Raw genomic sequence first — 20,324 nt, 5'->3', positions numbered from 1 at the left:
TATTTAGACCACTTACATTTAATGTTATTGACATGGGATTTGTTTTCTACTTGTCCCATTTGTTTGTTCCTGCCTGCCTGCCTTATTTCAAACTAGACAAATATTTTTTTAGTATTCCATTTCATTTCCTCTATTGCCTTCTTAAGCCAAGCTTCTTAGTTTGGCTTCTTAGCTATACCTCTGGATTTCTTGATCATTTCTCTAAGAATTACAATATGCATATACTTAGAATTTCTTTCCTGAAACAGATTTAAACTTCATTTTCTGACACCTCTGATCCCTTCACACAAAGCAAAGCAACTATTCTTTTTAGCCCTGTATTGCCGAGAATAAGAGAACCACACACTTGCTTTTTGAAGTTAAATATTATTTCTCATTGCCAAGACTCGACGTTTATAAAATGGATTCCTATTCCCAAAAGGTAATGTTTTCAGGAAAGTCCATTGAAAGACCTAAAGAATTTTCCACATACTAATGTTGTGGTAGTAACATTGTGTAATTTCCAAGACTAGGTTGTAAGAGTACTCATGCAGCCTTATGGAAAAGCCCACATGATGAAAATGAGGCCTCCTGTCAGCAGTCTTGTGAGTAAGATCTTAGAAGGAGATCCTAGAGTCCAGTCAAGACTGTAGATGAAGGCAGCCCCAGACAACATCCTGATGGCAACTCATGACAGACTCTGAGCCAGAACTACTCAGTTAAGCTACTCTTGAATTCCCAACCAACAGAAACTGTAAGATAATAAATATTTACTGTTTTAAGCCATTAACTTTGGAGATAATCTATTATACAGCAATAAATAATGCAATATATTATAAAACCCATTATACAATGCCATTTTTGTTAAAAACAGTCAGTTGTTCTTTAAATAAATTAGGAAACAAAAGCCTTTCACATATGCCTACATAATTACCATTTCTAGTGCTCTTTATTCCTTTCTAAGGATCTGAGTTTCCTTCTGGTATCATTTTCCTTCAACCTAAAGAATATCCTTTAGCATTTTTAACAGTATTAAGTCTGTTGGCAATAAATGCTTCCAACTTTCATTTATCTGAAAATATTTTAAGATTTATGTATTTGAGGGAGAGCATGTGCATGGGCAGGGTGAGGGGAAAAGGGAGAGGGAGAGGGAAAGAATCCCAAGCCGACTTTGAGCTGGGTGCAGAGCCTGACATGGGGCTCAAACTCATGATCTTGAAATCATAACCTGAGACAAAACCAAGAGTTGGACGTCCAACCAAATGTGCCACCGAGGGACCCCTATCTGAAAATATTTTTATTTCACTCTCATAGCTTTCTCTACATATCTTTTTTTCTCTGACCACTCGTACAATTTTTCTCTTTAAGTTTGGTTTTCACCAGGTGAGTACAGTGTGCTCAGGTGTAGCTTTCTTCATATTCACTGTTAGAGGTTCACTAAGTTTTTTGGATTATGGGTTGATGTTTGTCACTCAATTTGGGGAAATTTTGGCCATTATTTCTTCAAATAGAATTTCTTCTTTGTTTTTCCTCCCATCTTTATGGGACTCCAATTAGACATATGTTAAACTACTTGATAATGTCTCAGTCTTTACAGTTTTGTTACCCCTGTCCCCAATCTTTTTGCTCTTTGCTTTTCAGTTTGGATAACTTCCATTTATCTGCCTTCTAGCTCATTGGCCTCTTTTTTCTGCCTGTCTCCCTTGCTCTCATAAATCCATCCAGTTAATCTTTATTTTAGCTATTGTACTTTTCAGTCCTAGAATTTCCATTTGGCTCTTTTTTTAAGATTTTATTTATTTATTTATTTGACACAGAGAGAGAGATCACAAGTAGGCAGAGAGTCAGGCAGAGAGAGGGGGAAGCAGGCTCCCTGCTGAGCAGAGAGCCCGATGTGGGGCTCGATTCCAGGACACTGAGATCATGACCTGAGCCAAAGGCAGCAGCTTAATCCACTGAGCCACCCAGGCGCCCCCATTTGGCTCTTTTTTATAGTTCCATTTCTCTGCTAATGTTCTCCATCTATTCATTAATTATGTCCATCTCTTCTTTTAAATATCTGAACACATTTACATCAGCTGCTTTAAATTCCTTGTGTGCTAAATCTATCATCTGGGCCATCATATATCCTCTTCTCTGGAGTATGGGTCACATTTTGCTTGTCATATTTTTACTTCTTTGTATCATAGTAATTTTTATTGTATGCTAAATATTGTGGATGAAATGTTGTACAAAGCCTGGATTATGTTGTTTTGCTTTAATGGGTGTTGAATTTTGGTTTGATAAGCAGTTAAATTACTGGAAGATCCTTTTGATCCTAGCAGGTTTGGTTTTATGCAGCATAAGATGGGTCTATTTTGGTTTTAACCTAGTCTTAAGGTAAAGCCTTTACTCTAGGGTATTGTTCTCACTCCTAAAGTTGTCCTATTTAGGGTCTCAAATGAAAGTCTGAAGTACTCATCAAGGTCTCTCACTCAGGCTGGACTAGAACTTCAACATTTCTTTTTTTCTTTTTTTAAAGAGTTTATTTACTTGACAGAGACCACAACTAGGCAGAGAGGCAGGCAGAGAGAGAAAGGGAAGCAGGCTCCCCACCAAGCAGAGACCCTGATGCGGGGCTCAATCCCAGGGCCCTAGGATCATGGCCTGAGCTGAAGGCAGAGGCTCAACCCACTGAGCCACCCAGGTGCCCCTCAACATTTCTGAGCACTAAGCCCCCCTCGGGTGTCTCTGTACACCTTTCAGCCCCACAGCAGCCACTCTGATCAGGTCTCACAGAGTCTTGCCCTGTGACTACCCATCCTGGCCTTTGGCCAAGCAACTGAGGGGAATGCCTGATCAGATTCCTGTGCCCTATACCCATATGTTGCTCCCTCTCCTCCTGTACTCTGTCCTACAAATCAGCCTTCTTTGTAGTCCCAAACTCTGATCTCTTCCTCCCCTGTTCAGTGAGACCATTGCTCTCACTTGAGCTCCACTTTCCTGGGCTGTAGTTAGGAAAACGTCCCCAGGCAAAGAGCCAGGGTGAATATGGGGTTTACCTGGTATTTCCTTTCTCTCAAGGATCACAGACCTATGCTGCCTATTGTTTAGTGTCTGAAAACAGCTGCCTCATGTTTTTCCCACTTTTACAGTTATTTACCATGAGAATATAAGTCTGCCACTGTTTTTTCCATCAAAGGCAGAAGCATTTCATAGCATTTGGTATTTGCAAATGTTTTGTATTAAACTTCTCTGGTTCATAGATTAGAATATCTTTTTTTAACTCTAAATTTTAAACTCTCTGAATTTTGTATATGTGAACAGTAGGTTTTCCTACAACATTAGGAGGCAACCACTGTAGCCTAAAGACACAGCTCCTCCTCTAGTTTTCTACTATGTAGATGCAGGAATCTCTCTGATACTACTGGGTGCAGGGAAGGAAGGGCACCAGTGATGCCTAAAATTAAATTTTCCAAAAGTCAGGCAGAAGGAAACTTAGAATAGGTAAAATATGTCTCAGAAAAAGAAATAGTCAATGTCTTTACACCATAGTGTTGTGAAATAAAATTGATACCAGCAACACAGAACTAACTAAAACAAGTCAAGAATCAGTGGAGCACCATAACTGACAATTTGTTCCAATCCTCTAACAACATCTTTGACATACCCTCACAATTTTTTGTCATTTTTATCCCCATGTCTGTTCACCTCTGTATTCATGCCTTGTTCAGCCAGTTCTCCAGTTTATAACATATACTCTTGTAGAGTAAATTGTTATTCAAAATTCATCACCTTCTTTATAATAGAATTATGGATCCATACCCTTCGCTGTGTGATTGTGCAGTGCCTTCCGCCGTGGGCAGAGTATAGCTCCCTGTCACGTTTTTGTTGGACTTGGCTATGTGACTTGCTTTGACAAATGGAGTGCCAGTAGAAAGGACATGAGCAGAAGATTAAAACCATGTTTTATGGTTTGGCTGGTCTCCTTGTGCTCTAATAACCCACCATGAGAAGAACATGCCATGGAAAGCTGCTGTCCCTTCAGCCAGGGGCCCAGAATGAAGACAAGGGGAAAGAGACTTGAACCCAAATGAAAGCTTGTTGTGTTCCACCTGGCCCAGTCTAGGATCAGCCAAATTGCAGCCCGACTTCAGACCCAGGAGGAGGAAAGTAAATGGTTGTTGGGATAAATCACTGAAATTTTAAATTTTAAGTTAAAGTTAAAATAAAAATTAAAAAAAAAAAAAAACAGTATAGATGCTAGATGTTTCGACCTGACCAGGTAGGCACCTCATTCTTCCATCAAACACACATAACTCTTATCATCTGCATAAACTCCTATTGTTTTTTAACATCCAACTCCAATAATCCCTGCTCTACAAAGCCTATAGGATTAGACCTTATCTCTTATACACTCTACTAGGCAAGGATTGTTTTTGTCTATTTTATTCACTGATCTATATCAAGCATCTAGAGAACAGTCTGGTACATAGCAGGCCCACCATAAATATTTGCAGAATAAATGACTGAATGCACTGAACTGCTTTAAATTATATACCCAAGCATGTACCACATTCCCAGTGATCATGCCATTCTTTCCAACACAGTTGTATAGTGTCTCATAGGCCACACATCCAGGGTTGGGCTTTGATTTTTTAGGTACTTGGAAGCATCTGAAATGTTTGAGTAGGCAAGCAGGGGCTTAGAACTGGTTGTAAGTGACTGAGTACCCCCAAAAAAGGGGGGCAAAGGGGTGGGGGACCATATGTGTGAGAGACCGTATTTATACAATATATTTAATTTTTTTCAGATGAAGACAAAAGTATTCTAAGGAAAATCATTCTGGTTGTTTCTTTTCATATTTTTAAAAAACAGGTTAAGTTATAATTCACATACTATATAATTCATCCCACTTAAAGCATACAATTCACTGTATTTTAGTATATTCCCAGAGTTGTGCAACTTTTACCACTATCAATTTTAGAACATTTTCACGATCTCAAAAAGAAATTCCATACCCATTAGGGGTCACTTCCTATTTCCCCACAACAGTCTCTCACCCACCCTACCCCCCCCCCCACTTCCAATCCTAGGCAACCAGTAACTGACTTTCTACAAATTATTATTCTATAAATACCCTTATAGATATGTCTATTCTGGATGTTTCATATAAATGGAATCATATAGTATGTGGTCTTTTGTGACTGGTTTCTTTTATTTAGCATGTTTTCAAGCTCTTCATATCATTTTCAAATATAAATGATTAGCTTAAGACATATATAATAATTAAGAACACAGACGACAAAGCCAGTCTGCCCACATTTATATCCTAACTCCATCCCTTATTAGAATTATATGATTTGAGGTGAGTTACTTAACTTCTCTGTGCCTTAATTTCCTCATCTGTAAAATGGGTTTAATAATAGACCCTGCCTTGTAGGGTCATAGTGAAATAGTGTCTCATAGTAAGACACTTAGAACAGTACCTTACACATACTAAGCATGATAGAGGTGTTGGTTGCTATTATTATTTATTATTATCTGTGTTAAAGAGAAGATGATTATAGATAGTCTTGGAATTTTTTTCATAGCTTAGGATGTGTTTTGGTATTCAATACATTTGAAAATGTGTGTCTCAGCAGGAGGAAATGGGGGTTGACTGCTAATGAGTACAGGGTGAAGCAAATGTCCTGGCGTTAGATCGTGGCTATGGCTGCATGATTTTCTGAATACACTTTAAAAACCCCATTCAACTGTATAGCTTTTAAGAGGGTGAATTTTATGGTTTGTGAGTTATATCTCAATTTTTTAAATTGAATGTATTTCAGCAACTGCTACACTGGAGTCAAAATAATGATGACATACATGAATATTCATGACATACAAGAATATCCTTGAAAAAAAGTTAGAAATTTAAATAGCTTCCCTATTCTGCCCATGCACCACCTCCCCCATGATTTCTCCTGTGCTTCATGTTTTGTTTTGTTTTGTTTTTAAGATTTATTGATTTGAGGTGCAGAGGGGCAAACAGAGAGGGAGAGAGAGTCTTAAGCAGACTCCATGCTAAGCAAGGAATCCCCAGGTGGGGCTCGATCTCATGACCCTGAGATCACAACCTGAGTCGAAATCTAGAGCCAGATGCTTAACCAACTGTGCCACCCAGGTGTCCCTCCTGTGCTTCATGTTTAAAAATGTTCTATACTTGTGTTTTATACCAGTTAGGAGCTGCAGGAAACACTGTTTGATTACATGGACCTTACTGGGCAGAGCTGCAATTTAGAGCAAATTTAAATAGAGAAATCATACCAAATCATACCAAGTAATAACTAAATTCCTAATAGTTAAGAGCTCAGACTCTAAAATAAAAAGAAAACTGGGTTCAATTTCTGGCTCCAGCATCTGTAAAGCTATGTGACATGGGACAAGTTACTTACACACTCTCAGCCTTAGTTTTCTCATGTGTAAACTGAAGACAGTAATAGCAATTTACTTTACAGGGTGTTAGGAAGATTAAGTTTGATCATGTAGATAACACATTTAGTACACGTCCTGGCAAATAGTAAGCACTCCTCTATTTTGTAAATGTCAGCTATGAGAATGATGATGATGGTGACAGAGGAGGAGGAGAACCATCATTCATCACCCAGACTGACTAACATACAAAATATAGATGAGGCAGCAACTTCTGGGTGCTGGCTCACTGCCCAAAATTGCTACAGGCTTCTTGAGAGGAAGGGGGAACAATGTGATTCTGTGGTTATTGGTCACAAGGACAAAGCAATTGACACCCCCTCTACTCTAAGCTCTAAATGAGCTGTGTATTCACAACAGACCCACAGGGATTTGGCAGCAGTTCACAAACGAGATCCCCACTTATGGGTCCAAGGAAACCTTTGCCAAATGCCTTCCAGGGATTAGAAGAGGGATATAAAATTAATTTATTTACTCTTCTAAAAAAAAAAAAAAAAAACCCTTGAACTTCTAGGGAAATCACGGACACTACTGTTAAATCCCTCAAATGCGTCGACCTTTTAAAAATTGTCCTTTCGGGCCTGAAATGTACAAATTTGAGATCACTGTTGCCACATTAGACCCTCAGCACCTTTCCTTGGGGACTACTGCAACAACTTCCTACATGCCTATCTACCAGGCTCCTGGCCTTCAGTTCTATTTTCCCCACTGCAATGAGGATTATCTTTTTAAATACAAAAATCCCATCATTTGCGGCTGCTTGACGCTCCACAAGGGGTTCCCAGTCAGCACTTGCAGAAGTATGTCAAACCCTTCTGCTGACTGTATAGAGCTCATTGTGACCTGGTCCCTGCTCCCCCAAGTTCAGCCTCATTTCTAGATACTCCCTACTTCTCTTGCATCTTCAACTCCAACCTCACTAAGATGCTGGAGGTCACTCCGCAGTGCACTACAGCTTTATGGCTCACAACGGTACCATCTAATGACCCACACCCCACTTCTCAAATACCTCATCTCGTGTGCGTTGTTGCTATCTGCAATCAGCTAAGAATGTCATGTGCTTATTCTTATTGCTAGTTGATCACTGCAAGGATCAACAATCAGTGAACTATCAAACCACTCTAACACCTTGTGAATAATAAATATATTTCACTTTGTAAGTGTTTGGAGTTACCAGAAAAGAACACATACCAAGCCTGACTCATACCTAGAGAATATAAGAATAAATTCTGAACACACTGGTAAAAGTCAACAGAGAGATTTCATTCCTTTACTGTTTTCAGAGCCTGAAAGCAAACCTCTTACTTAAAATAAACAAGGCACCTTATAATAAAATTATTTAAAATATATTCATCACATGTCTTTCTCATTCTACATTAAAATTTTTAGCTTTGGTTGATTAGTTATTTGCCTTTAAAACTAGATGAACATACTAACACTGTGATACTGTATTCTTATACTCTCCGAGCCACTGGATACATAAATCCACACCTGGCTTCCTACTTCAGCTATTTTCATTCTTTGACCTCCAATATTGACTCACTACGCTGCACAACCATCACAGCCGCCCACCAGGTTAAGGCAACAAGACTCGAAGAACTATAAGACAAAACCGGACTTCACATCTGTAGTGGTCCAGCTATCATAATTACTGATTCACATCTAGGTGGCAGCAGCAAGAAGAACAAGTAATGAAAACTACAGGTTTGAAAAACATAAGTATTAGCATTATGCCACAGTTCAGCTCGCTGCTCGGGAATACAGGACCCCAATAGACGCTAACGAAAGTCTGGTTTTAATGTAAACCCATTCTCCTCTTACCTGACCCTTCGGGGATTCTGTTTCCTGATAAGCAGATCTAAACCGTAAGACAATAATATCCCAAGGAGGTTCTGGCCCTGAGCCCCAGAAATCCTTAAAGCAACAAACACTGTCTAAAAGAAGAAAAACAGACTACTCACTCCCTTCTCTGTTCTCCCCACTAACTCCAGGAACACAGAAATGCCTTGCCAATTAGCAGTTATAAAATTCTTTCAGAGGCAGAATGTTTTGAAATACAGACAGTCTGTTGATTATGTCTTACCCTGTCACCTGGAATGTTTTGGAAGACTCCTCAGAAATTACCTCTGGGCCAGACCAAGCCATATGCAGACCAGCGAATCCTTACTATATATGGAAGCTGAATAACTTGGAACCTCTTGTAGTGACTGACAGATTAAAAGGGTAACTTAACTCATAATAGGTGAAAAAAGTTAAGTCAAAAACCAATTTAAAAATTCAGAATGTAAAAAAAAAAAAAAAAAAATTCAGAATGTAGGGACCCTGGGTGGCACAGACAGTTAAGCATCTGACTCTTAGTTTTGGTTCAGGTCATCATCTCAGGGTTCTGAGATTGAGCCCCACATGGGGCTCCATGCTCAGTGTGGAGCCTACTTGAGACTCTCTCCCCCTCACCCCCCCATCCCACTCTCTCTCAATAAATAATTATTTTTTAAATCCAGAATCTGGGAAACTATAAGATAAAAGCCCAGTTTCTCCAAAAAAAAAAAAAAAAATAAATGGTAACCAAAAAACTAAAATGAAAAAGGGGGACTAATCAGTTAAAAACCACTCAAACCTTAATGCAGTGTGTGCCCATTTCTTGGGTCCTGATCCAAACAAATCAATTATTTAAAAAATAGAGACATCTTAAAAAAAGAAAGGGGGGGAATGTGCCTGGGTGGCTCAGTCAGTTGAATGGCTGCCCTCAGCTGGGCTCTCGACCTCAGGGTCCTGGGATGGAGCCCTGCATTTAGCTCCCTGCTCAGGGAGAAGCCTGCTTCTCCCTCTGCCCCTTCCCCACTATTCGTTTTCTGTCTCCCTCTAAAATAAATAAAAGCTTTTTAAAAAAAAATTCCCCGTTTCAATTTTTTAAATTTATTTTTATTTTTAAATAAGATCTTAAAAAAAAAAAAATTAGGGGCACCTGGGTGGCTCAGTGCGTTAAGCGTCTGCCTTCAGCCTAGGTCATGATCCCAGGGTCCTGGGATGAGCCCCGCATTGGGCTCCCAGTTCAGCAGACAGCCTGCTTCTCCTTCTCCCTGCCTCTCTGACTACTTGTGCTCTGCTACCTATCAAATAAATGAATAAAATCTTCTGTAAAAATAAAAATAAAAAAATAAATAATTGAAACAATTGGGATGAGGAATTTTTTTTAAAAGGTTTTATTTATTTATTTGAGAGAGAAGAGAGCATAAGCGGGGGGAGGAGCAGAGAGAGAGGGAGAAGCAGACTTCCCGCCCACCAGGGAGCCCGATGCAGGGCTTGATCACAGGACCCTGGGATCATGATCTGAGCCAAAGGCACACACTTAAACAACTGAGCCACCATGGGTTATTTTTGAACACCGACTAGCTTCTTCTTCTTCTTCTTTTTTTTTTTTTTTTTAAAGATTTTATTTATTTATTTGACAGAGATCACAAGTAGATGGAGAGGCAGGCAGAGATAGAGAGACTGGGAAGCAGGCTCCCTGCTGAGCAGAGAGACCGATGCTCATGAGACCATGACCTGAACCAAAGGCAGAGACTTAACCCACTGAGCCACCCAGGCGCCCCGAGGAGGGTACTTGACTATCTGGAAGAGTCAAGGCAGGATCTGGAGAGGAGGCCTCCCAAATGGTTTCGGCTCCAGGCAAAATCCTCCCATGCGCTCCACAACTCAGAGCACTGGTGAGTAACACAGCATACGTGAAAAAAGGACAGTCCTCGAGAACCATGTGACTCTGTGTCACTCCCTGTCTTCAGTCACCTGCTCACCTGAGGCCAACCACATACAGCATGCTGGTTAAGAGCATGGGCTTTGGAGACAGACACATGTGAGTCTGAATTCTAGTTCTACCACTTAACAGCAGTGTAACTTCCAGGCAAGTTTCTTAAACCAATGTGGGGCTTGAACTCAAGGCCCTGAGATTAAGAGTTACACGGTCTACCAACTGAGCCAGCCAGACGCCCCTCTCAACCAATTTGTACATTAATTTCTCCATGTGTAAAAGGAGGATTATACTGGCACCTTCCTTATAAAATCATTCTGAAGATTAAATGAGAATGCATTAGTATGGTGACTGGCTAAAATATTAGCTGCCATTTTCTATTAGTATTGTTGTTTTATATTCCTTTCATTTGAATTTAGACCATTAGTGAAACCCAGCAAAATGAAAGATGAAGTATTTGCAATTGTAATTAACAGCATACTACCGCTAGCATTATTGTTGTAGGAAAGATCATCTGATGAATGTGTGAGGAAAGCATGAAGTGGGGACTTAAAGTAAATTACTGTGTACAGGTAGATTTGCAACAGACTAGAGGGCCAGGCAGCAGAGTTTCAGATTTGCTGGGGGCAGTGGTGGGTATCAAGTAGAGTAATAAATGACAATGAGTCAGAAAACAGTCTGTACAGGATAGATGGGGTCTGTGCCATTGGTCTCTTTGGCACCATTCAGTGTATTAGCAGCAACTGGTTGTTGTTTTTTTTTTTTAAGTCACCCTATATTGTGCAATTAACATGATCTGAGGCCTTGCTTTATGATAAAGTCACCAGGCATGCACAACACGACTGTCATCATGACAATCCTGACCTGGATCCAGAAATGACAGAAACACCAAAAGGTTTCTGCATTCCTGGGGATGGGAGGGAAGAACAGACTAGAAAACGGGAGGACATGGGGCACGAGGCTGGGGAGTTCAGCACCGCCTAACACATCCACTGCAACTTTTTCTGCTGATGGCACAGATCATTTATCCTCAGAGAATCACCTCATGAAAACAATGCAGTGTGTGCTGGGCTCAGAACCCATGGCTAGAACGTCAGCAAGGATTATTCTCTCCGGGGCCCCACTCCCATCGTGTGCTTGTCAGCAACACAGTCACTCACACCCCAGGCTCAGAAACCACAGGCTTCACAGGTGCTGCTAAACCAGATGGAGAGAAGTCAGCTCTGTGCCTGGGTTGATGGTAATGCATACAAGGTCAAGGAGGAAATAGGCATTCTACCACTTTACTGAATCCATGTATTTAAAGGAGGCTGAGAGAACTTTCTTCATCCCCCCCTTAGACTTCCTTGCTCTGTATCACAGAGCTACTTCTCTACAGACTGAGTCATTTTATGGCTTCCATTCGTTGAGAGCACAGTATGCGCCAGGCACCTGCTTGGGACTTGTCAGCCAAAAAAACAAAGATCTGCTGCCACTGAAGCACTTTCTCCTTGAGGGATGGGGAAGGCAGGTGTGGTAGGTGGGTGTTAGGACAAAAATGAGAAAAAAGTGGGGGGAGGCAAGGCAAAAGGAGAGGGAATGAGAAGGGGGAGGGCCAGGCAGATGTGGAATCTACCAGTTGGTAGGAATGTTAACCTTGGACTTATTTCAGAGTCAAAATAAGATAAATCACAACTATTTTCTCCATACTTGTCTTTTTGGAGAGTGGCCTAAAGAAGGAAAAATGCTCAATGAACTGAAGCAAAATGACATCAGAGAGACTGCTGCCCTCTCTCACACCAGGCTGGTCTTTGGTCCAGTAGCCTTTGGGCTACAAAAACCCCGAATTCTGACAGTGAGGCCGGGCTGTCTGTGTACTAAGGCTCCCACAGGAACAGCCTAACAGTTTCTAAGGAATCAGCCTAGAAGTTACTCATATCTTCTTGCTTTTTTTCAGAGGATCAGTCAAAGTAAGAACGAGAGTTGGTGGTCTAACCCTGAAAGAGGAAGGGTGATATAATTATATATAGCCCAAGTTTAAGTACATTCTCCTTCTCCATGAGCATGCCCCAACCCCATGAAAAAAAAAAGAGCGAGAAATAACCAACATTTTACAGGCTGGTATTAGAAGTCAGGATTAAAGAATTGCCTTTCTATATTTTTACAAGTTTTCTACAATGAAGATGTATAATTTTTATAATTAGGAGAAAACAGCTAGTTAAAAAAAAAAAAAAACCCAACCCTATACCAAAAGAGATGATGATGACACTCAACTGCCTGATACCCCAGTAGTTACAGTTGCTAAAGACCTACCTGTTGAGGTATCTCAACATTTTGTGAGATCTACGTGGGTAAGATTTATACCTGTACTAGAAACTGATCCGGAGTAAACAAACTATAATTTTACATATCTTATATTTACAATCATGCTGACGACCCCAGTTGTGATGCTGAATATGGCTCTCTCTCATTCTTTACACCAGCTATTTAAATTCTGACTCTTAACAGCAGGAGAAAAAAGCTGATCTAAAGGTGAAATAAGCTTATATTGGAATCATGAAACATTTACCATTAATTTATGTAAATAAGGTTCAGAAGTACTGAAGACTCCTCTTAAAAATCCTCTTTTGCTTAAAATTTAACCTTAGCAGAGGCTAAGGCTTTCCATAGGCACCCTCTTGATGCCATCTTACTTCTTTGGAGACAAATCCGAAAAAGTATCTATAAGGCTTAATACCCATTTATGATGAAAATGCTCAGTAAACTAGGAACAGAGGAGAACACCCTAACTGGAGAAAGGCACATCTAAAATCCAAAACAAACGGTATATGAAATGGAAAAACGCTGGACTCATTCTCTTTAAGACTGAAAGCCAGACAAAGGCACCTACTAGCATAGCAACTGTTTTGAAATAGTCCTGGAAATTCTGGCAGCTGCTGCAAGGAAAGATAAAGAAATAAGATGTATAAGGATGGGTAAGAAGCTACAAAACTAGCACTATTTTCAAGGACTTGTAATTAATAGCGAGGAAAAAATGAGAATAGTGGGAACAGTGGGGGAAACCCAGAAATCAACTATTTGAATAAGATGGGGAAGAAAGGCTGTCAGATACAAAATAAGCATGCTAATAGTCAACACTCTTTCTCTTAAACTACCAATTTTAAGAAAATAGAGAAAATAGAGATATGATTCACAACAGCAGCAAAACTATGAAATAATTAGAAATTAGTTTAACCAAAACACCTTCCTAGACCTTTATGGAGAAAAAACTTAAAGTTCTAATAAAGGATTTAAAAATTAGCTGATGAAGTATTTAGAGATAAAAGGGCATGATGTAACAAATTCAAATGGGTCAGAAAAAAAACATGCATAGAAATGCAGAGAGGGAGTAATAAAGCAAATATGGCAAAATGCTAACATTTGGTGAATCTAGGTGAGGGACATACAGGAGCTCTTTGTACTAACCTTAGAACTCTTCTGCTAGTTCTAAATTATTTCCAAATCAAACAAAAATTCTTTTAAAAAGTGCTGAATAAATGGAGAGACACATTACATGCTCTTGGAGGAAATGAGTTAATATCAAAAAGATGTCAAGCTTCTCCCAAATAATTTATAAATTCAATGTAATCCAAGTAAAAGTTCCTTAAAAATAGAATTTTTGAGGAATTTATAAACATGATTCCAAATTTTATATAGAAAAATAATGGTCCAGGAGTAGCTAATTAAACTTAAAGATGAAGAATATAGATGGGGCACTTGCTGTGCCCATCATGAGAACATATTATAAAATCTATAAAAATCATTGCAATAAAACATGTAGCAGTAACTGACAGACTAATGAACAGAACAGAGGCTTCGAACAGACCAGTATATCCACAGAAACCATAGATGAGACAAAAGATACCACAATTCAATGGAGGAAAACATGGATGCTTTTGGAGATATTACTGGAAAATTTGTCACATTAAATGAAGAATAATAGGACTGGATCCCTACACAACATGGGTTCTAGTTGAATTAAAGAAATTGCTATGACCCAGGGATTGAGAGGGGCTTCTTCAAACTCGACAAGTATTAAACACGTCAAAGAATTTATTTGATTACATCAAATTAAGAACGTTTGATCAAAGGACAACAAAGAGGGGCCCCTGGGTGGCTCAGTCGGTTAACGGACTGACTCTTGGTTTTGGCTCAGGTCCTGATCTCAGGGTCGTGAGATGGACCCCAAGTCAGGCTACGTGCTCAGCAGGGAGTTGGCTGGAGATTCTCTCTGCCCCGGCCCCTCTCTTGCGTGCTTGCGTGAGCACACATTCACACACACACACACTCTCTCTCTCTCTCAAATAAATAAAACTTCAAAAAAAAAAAAAAAGACAGACAAAATTAGCAGATGCCCAAAGAGAAGACATCTGCAGTCTAAATATGAACAATGCAGATAGCAACTGCAATAGAAACTGGTCAAAGATCTGCATAAGCAATTTACAGAAGGAGCTGTATATATAAGAGATGCTCGCAATCTTTTGTAAGCAAAGAAACACAAATTAAAATGGCAAGAGATCACTTTGTACCTCCGAGACCAGGAAAGATGGAGAATTGGATAAAGCTGAGTGCTGGCAGGACAGGGGAGCGTAGGAAGTCTCCAACACTTCTGGCAGCCAACGCGGAGAGGAACCTACCACTATTTAATCAAATTTATTATGTGCCAGCCTATAGCCCAGCGATTCCCTTCTGAGTAACTATTATGCAGCTTTATAAATGGATAGGTATGAAGATGGTCCCTGCAGCAACACATATGTGAGGACGGAAGGACAACCCAAGTGTCTATCACGCAGACAGATACGAAAAACTAGGGTTTGAGCGCATGGCATGGAGTATAATGCATTAATTAAAAACGATGTACACACAGAAATGGATGTACATGTAGAAACATATGGATCTTCAAACCAGTATTTAGAGAAAAAGGCAGCAAAATGAAACACAGTTTTATAAATTAAAACACACATAAAACAAACAAGATCCTACACAGATAAAAAGAAACACATTCCATGCATTAGAATGAGTATCTATGCGACATAAGGTGAATGGGAAGGGGCTAAGAGAATTAAAAACAAATCTTTCAGCCTCCTCCCTGTTAAAAAAGAAAGAAAGAAAAATTCGAATGACCCATGATAAATATAAAATTAGAATTGTTTCCTTCCCAAAGTTTCCAACTTTCCTAACAACAAAAGCTACTTTGGTTGCCAGCTCTGTTGATGAGTAACAGCTCTTCATCCTCTTTCAAGCAGGAAGAGAAAATTCAGGGATCAGCAGAGCACTAAAGGGATCAGCAGCGAATATTCACGAAACTATTTTAGTTCCCACGACCTGACAACCTGAGTGAGAAGACTGATTATCTCTTGATTTGAGGGATTCAGCTAAAGGAAGGTCTGAGTCAAGTTTCCAGGTCATCTGAAGCTCTTTACTTTTAGAAACTCTTCATATCCCCGAGCTCCACGCTACTTAGAATCTTAAAATTCTAGAGCTCGAAGGGACCTGGTCATCCTACAGATGAGGAAACTAAGGCCCCAAGAAGAGTTATGGTTTAGGGTCACACACTAGTATGAAAGGGAAGGTGTTTCTGACTCTGAGCTCTGTCCCCCTTCTGCTCTTGCCCAGGAGCCAGAGTGACGCTGTCAAACTGAAGTCATCATGAACAGCTCTGTTCAAAACCCTCTAATGGCCTCCTCCCCCTCACTCAGAGCAAAGGTCAAAGTCCTTACAATGGGCTACACTGATGCGCCCCTTCCCACTCCCACCTCCTCTCCTCTGCTGCCACCTCACCCTCGTCCACCGTGGCACTGCCGGGCCGCTAGGACCTCGCCAGCCCTCACGCATGCCAAACAGGCTCAGCATCTGGGCCAGGAACTTGCTCATCCTTCTGTCCCCTCCACCCTCACAGTCTCAATTCCTTCCAGGCCTGGATCAAAAGTGACCTTAGCAGAGGCCTTCTCTGACCTCTCTGTATTAATAAAGTCAATCCTGCCCACCCCCCACATACTTACTCTTTCCTCTTGTTTACACCTCTTTAAAGTTCTCCAGAGCATGATGAGCATGTGACCATCTACCCATTCGCAGTTTGATTTGTCTGCCGCATACTGCAATGCTACCGCCTTTCCATGGGGCTTTGTCTGTTTCATTTGGGGCTCTATCCCCAGAACCTCAGAATAGCGCCTGGTAGACACAGGTGCTTAATGTAGTGAATGGACAAATCAGAACTGCAGACCTCAGCCCCCTAGCACAATGCCCTATTTGCTCTGCTGTGCTGTCTCGGTTCTTGGTGATTGGGTCCTTGGGTAATCCCTAACACCTAAAAATAAAAGAATACATTTGAGCTACTCTATGTTCATTTTATCTCCTCTGGCTTTTACAGCATTGAGGATAAAGCACCCAACCAAAAGTTAAGGGCTTTTTTCAGTATAGAGCTGTTCTGTGATCTTATTTTATGGCGATTACTTTAGGTCTCTGTCTTTCCAGGCAAAAGTCTAATATCTCAATTTTTTTTTTAAGATTTATTTATTTATTTATTTGACACACAGAGAGAGAGAGAGAGAGAGAGATCACAAGTAGGCAGAGGCAGGCAGAGAGAGAGAGGAGGAAGCAGGCTCCCTGCCGAGCAGAGAGCCCGATGCAGAACTCGATCCCAGGACCCTGAGATCACGACCTGAGCCAAAGGCAGAGGCTTAACTCTCATAATTTTTTTAAAGTAAGGTCTATGAACAACGTGGGGTTTGAACTCACAATCCTGAGATTAAGAGTCGCATGCTCTACAGGCTGAGCCAGCCAGATGTCCCTGGTATCTCATAATTAACACCTGACCCACAAGCTATGTTATCCAATCTTGAAAATTAGTTTATCCAGATGTATTCCTAAGCCGAACGTAAGAAACTATTTAATAGTAATTAGATTGTTGTTGTGAAACTTTTCATATGTAACTCTGAATGAATTTTCAGGATGCTTTAGCTAAAAACCCAGCAGAGCTGAGAATTTCAGAGCAGATAAGCCTGTAACAATGCTATTCTGTAGGTAATACACTGACTTCAGAAACAATAATAAACCTAGAAAATGATTCAAGTCTTATACCTGGCAATAGCTTTGCAAGTCTCCATTTGCATTTTATTGTAGTTGCTCCTATCATTTAAAAAATTCCAATATAACAAGTATCTACAACAAAAATCACTGAAGTATCTGAAATTTGAAAAACAGCTTTTTGCTTATTTTAGCCCAACACTGTAAAGTGGGAGGGTTGAGAACAATAACACACTTGAAGATTCCCCAGGCATTCTGCAGAAAGGATTTCCTTCTGAGGCAGAGATAAGTGAGTTTGCTGGCCGGGGAGCCTTCCCATACTGCAGCCTTCAAGTAACACCAAAGATAAAAATCTAACCACAGTCCACTTAACCCTTTTTCAGAGCCAGAGCCTCCTGGATTCTCGCACTATGTTCTAAAAATGAACACCCACCCTTAGGAGTTCATAAGTAGTGACTCAAGAATTGGGATTTGTCATATTCGAAGCAGCGCAAAGCTCGATCAGCGATTAGTGCTTGCAGGAGGCTCTGAAATGCAATGTGAATGAAAGAGGAACGGGAAAGGGTCTCTGCAGGAAAAAGGGCCACTCGGAAAGCTCCAGAAGAAACCAGAAGTGGGAAAATGCTCTGCTTTGGGGCCGCAAGACAAAATAAATAACTTGCACATATTTGGACAGACTGTAACAATTCTTATTCTATCTCAGCCAAATACACACACAATATGCCTCCTATATAAAAGATATCTTATCACATTTCCTGAGGCAGAATGTTCTCAGCTTATTGCAGAAGTTATCTGTGCAGCCCACACATCCCATTCCCAAGTCAGATTTTAGCTATCCTCACAAAGCAATCCATTCCAATCTCTGAATTTAAGTGAATTTAACACTGAAGTAATTTGAAAAATCGCTTCCACACTTATGTTAGGCCAACGCTGATAAGGTGACTTGTTTTATTAAAATTTTTGTCACAATGAGTGACATATGTTTCAAATTAACATGGAAAAATCAGGAGTTCCGAGGGGGCTGGAGATCCTTTAATTCAATAATTTAGAGAAAAACAGGTGCTGAGGGATAAACTAACTTGCTTATCACCTGGAATCTATTTCTGATGGGTAATAAATGCGGCACTAAGAAAGCACACCTGTATGTGGTCAGGTACTTTTTAGTCTGCCAAATGCCAAATAAGACCAGGAATTAATCAGTCCCACTCTCCCCCTGGAACTCCCCCTTTGCAAACAATCAGAGCTTAACTAGGCTCAGACCCTAAACATTTAGCCTACCACTGGCTTGCCACGTATCACAGCATCAATAATTAGGAAAAGAAAGTCTTCCAACATAAGCTGTGCATATTACTGTAAAATAGGCAAGTTACCAATATAACAGAATAACGGTGCGAGGGCCCTTCATCATTGCATAAATGAGAGACAATAAAGGATAATGAGACTGCATTTAAAGTGGGGTTTTTTCTGCATTTAAAAAATTAACTCTACACCCCAAGAGGTCTCCACAGCGCCTGATCCGCCGCAGACCTGGGCAGTTCATAACCCCAGTATTCCTTTATGCAAAGGACGGCACCGTCACCCTCCTCGTGGTTAAGTGCTTGGAGAAACTGATGCCTGGTGGACATCAATACCTGTGGCAGGAATGCGGGGGTCCGTGAGTGACAGCAAAAGTCCAGCATAACCAAACCTGCATCTCTAGCCCAACTGGTCTTACTTAGTCTTGCTTCGGAAATCATCCCTCCCTGCCTCCCTGACACAGAATCACCGACTCCGAGACCGCCTGGATGTGACTTTGAGCAAGCCAGAATATTTCTTCATCTGTAAAACAGGGGGGCTGGGCTCGTGCTGAATTCTTTTCCAGCTCTCAGATTCCGCCTCGTTGCCCGAGTGGCAGGGCGGTGCAGTGAAAAGAGCCCGGGGCTTGACACCGTCTCAAAAGCCCACATCCGCGTCCCCCCGACTGCCGGCCGCCCAGCCTCTCCCCCCGCCCCGGCAGGGACCTCACACGGCCGGACCTGACCCGGGCTGCGAGGAGGGCCGGCGCTCTGCACCTCCTTCCCCGTCCCCCACCCGGGGGCTCCCGGCCGGGGCAGCGGCCGCCGCGGGGCAAGGGTGGCGCAGGCCCGGCCGCGCGGCGCGTCCCTCTGGGCGCGGGTCCCCTCAGCCCGCCGCACCGGGTCCGCGACCCGAGCTCCCTGCCCGGCCCCTGACCTGCTCTCCGCCGCCCAGCGGTCCCTCGGCGCGGCGGGCAGCTGCGGCCGCCCGTCCCGGGCCGCTGTCACCTCCGCCCCTGGAAGCGGCGGGCGGGCCGATCCGGTGTGACTCAGCGCGGCCGCCCCGCCTCCCGCCTCCCGCCTCCCGCCCAGGCTTCCGCCTCTCGCGGCCGCGCGGCCCGGGGGATCTTCGGTCCCCGCGCGCCCACCTCCGGGCGCCCGCCCCGCGCTCGCGCCCCCTGGCGGCCCGCCCGCCCCGCGGAGTCAGAGGGGGCGGCGCTCGGAGGGCCTCTGGCCGGGGAAACTGAGGCACGGGTCCCAGGGCCCGGCGCCCGCCGCTCGCCGGTCGTTGGGCCCTGCGTGCCGCCTGGGCTCAGTGCGAGTCCCCGGCCCCACACGGCCTTCCAGCCTAGAAAAAAGGCGAAATTCTTCTGAGCGAAGGCCCGCTGGGTTCCTGCCTGCGGTGCGGGCCTCCCCCTCCCCCGCCCGAGGCAGTTTTCCTCACAGCAGGCAGAGTTGGCGTCCGCTCCGGTCCGTCCCATTTTTCCCTGAGGAGAGTCTCTCGGGACAGCTCTGAGAATTTAAAAGTGACGAACAACAGAATGCGAGAACCGGTCAGGGCTGAGAGAAGGCTTTCAACTTGCCCGTGAATCCTCGCAGGATTCCCTTTGCGTCTTCAAGGCCACAGAGTCACTCTGCCGGCGTGTTGTCTGAGTTCGTGCGCCTCACGTTTCTGGGAGCTACCCAGGCGATGGCGAAGAAATTCAACAAGTCTCTCCCTGTGTGTCCATCACAGAGCAACCTCTATTTCAGAAATGTTCATGGGATTTCCCTTCTCCTTCCCTTGTGGTGAAATATACGTCACGTAACCTAAAACTTCGGCATTT

General features: G+C 42.3%; 1 protein-coding gene across 1 annotated transcript in view; it reads right to left on the bottom strand.

Annotated features, from left to right (window-relative positions):
* Window positions 1-19,553, bottom strand: part of LOC101682266 (dynamin binding protein) — a 104,759-nt gene extending 85,206 nt beyond the window's left edge. Inside the window, exon 1 of the mRNA XM_045068456.1 lies at window positions 19,436-19,553. The gene's annotated coding sequence lies outside the window, so the exon portion shown is untranslated. The remainder of the gene's footprint in view (window positions 1-19,435) is intronic.
* Window positions 19,554-20,324: the final 771 nt, after the last annotated feature.

This window comes from Mustela putorius, unplaced genomic scaffold (assembly GCF_011764305.1).
Source record: "Mustela putorius furo isolate JIRA1106 unplaced genomic scaffold, ASM1176430v1.1 tig00003909_pilon_pilon_pilon, whole genome shotgun sequence".
Lineage (NCBI taxonomy): Eukaryota > Metazoa > Chordata > Mammalia > Carnivora > Mustelidae > Mustela > Mustela putorius.
The sequence above is the reverse complement of the archived record's forward strand: the minus strand, read 5'-3'. Positions and strand labels throughout refer to the sequence as shown.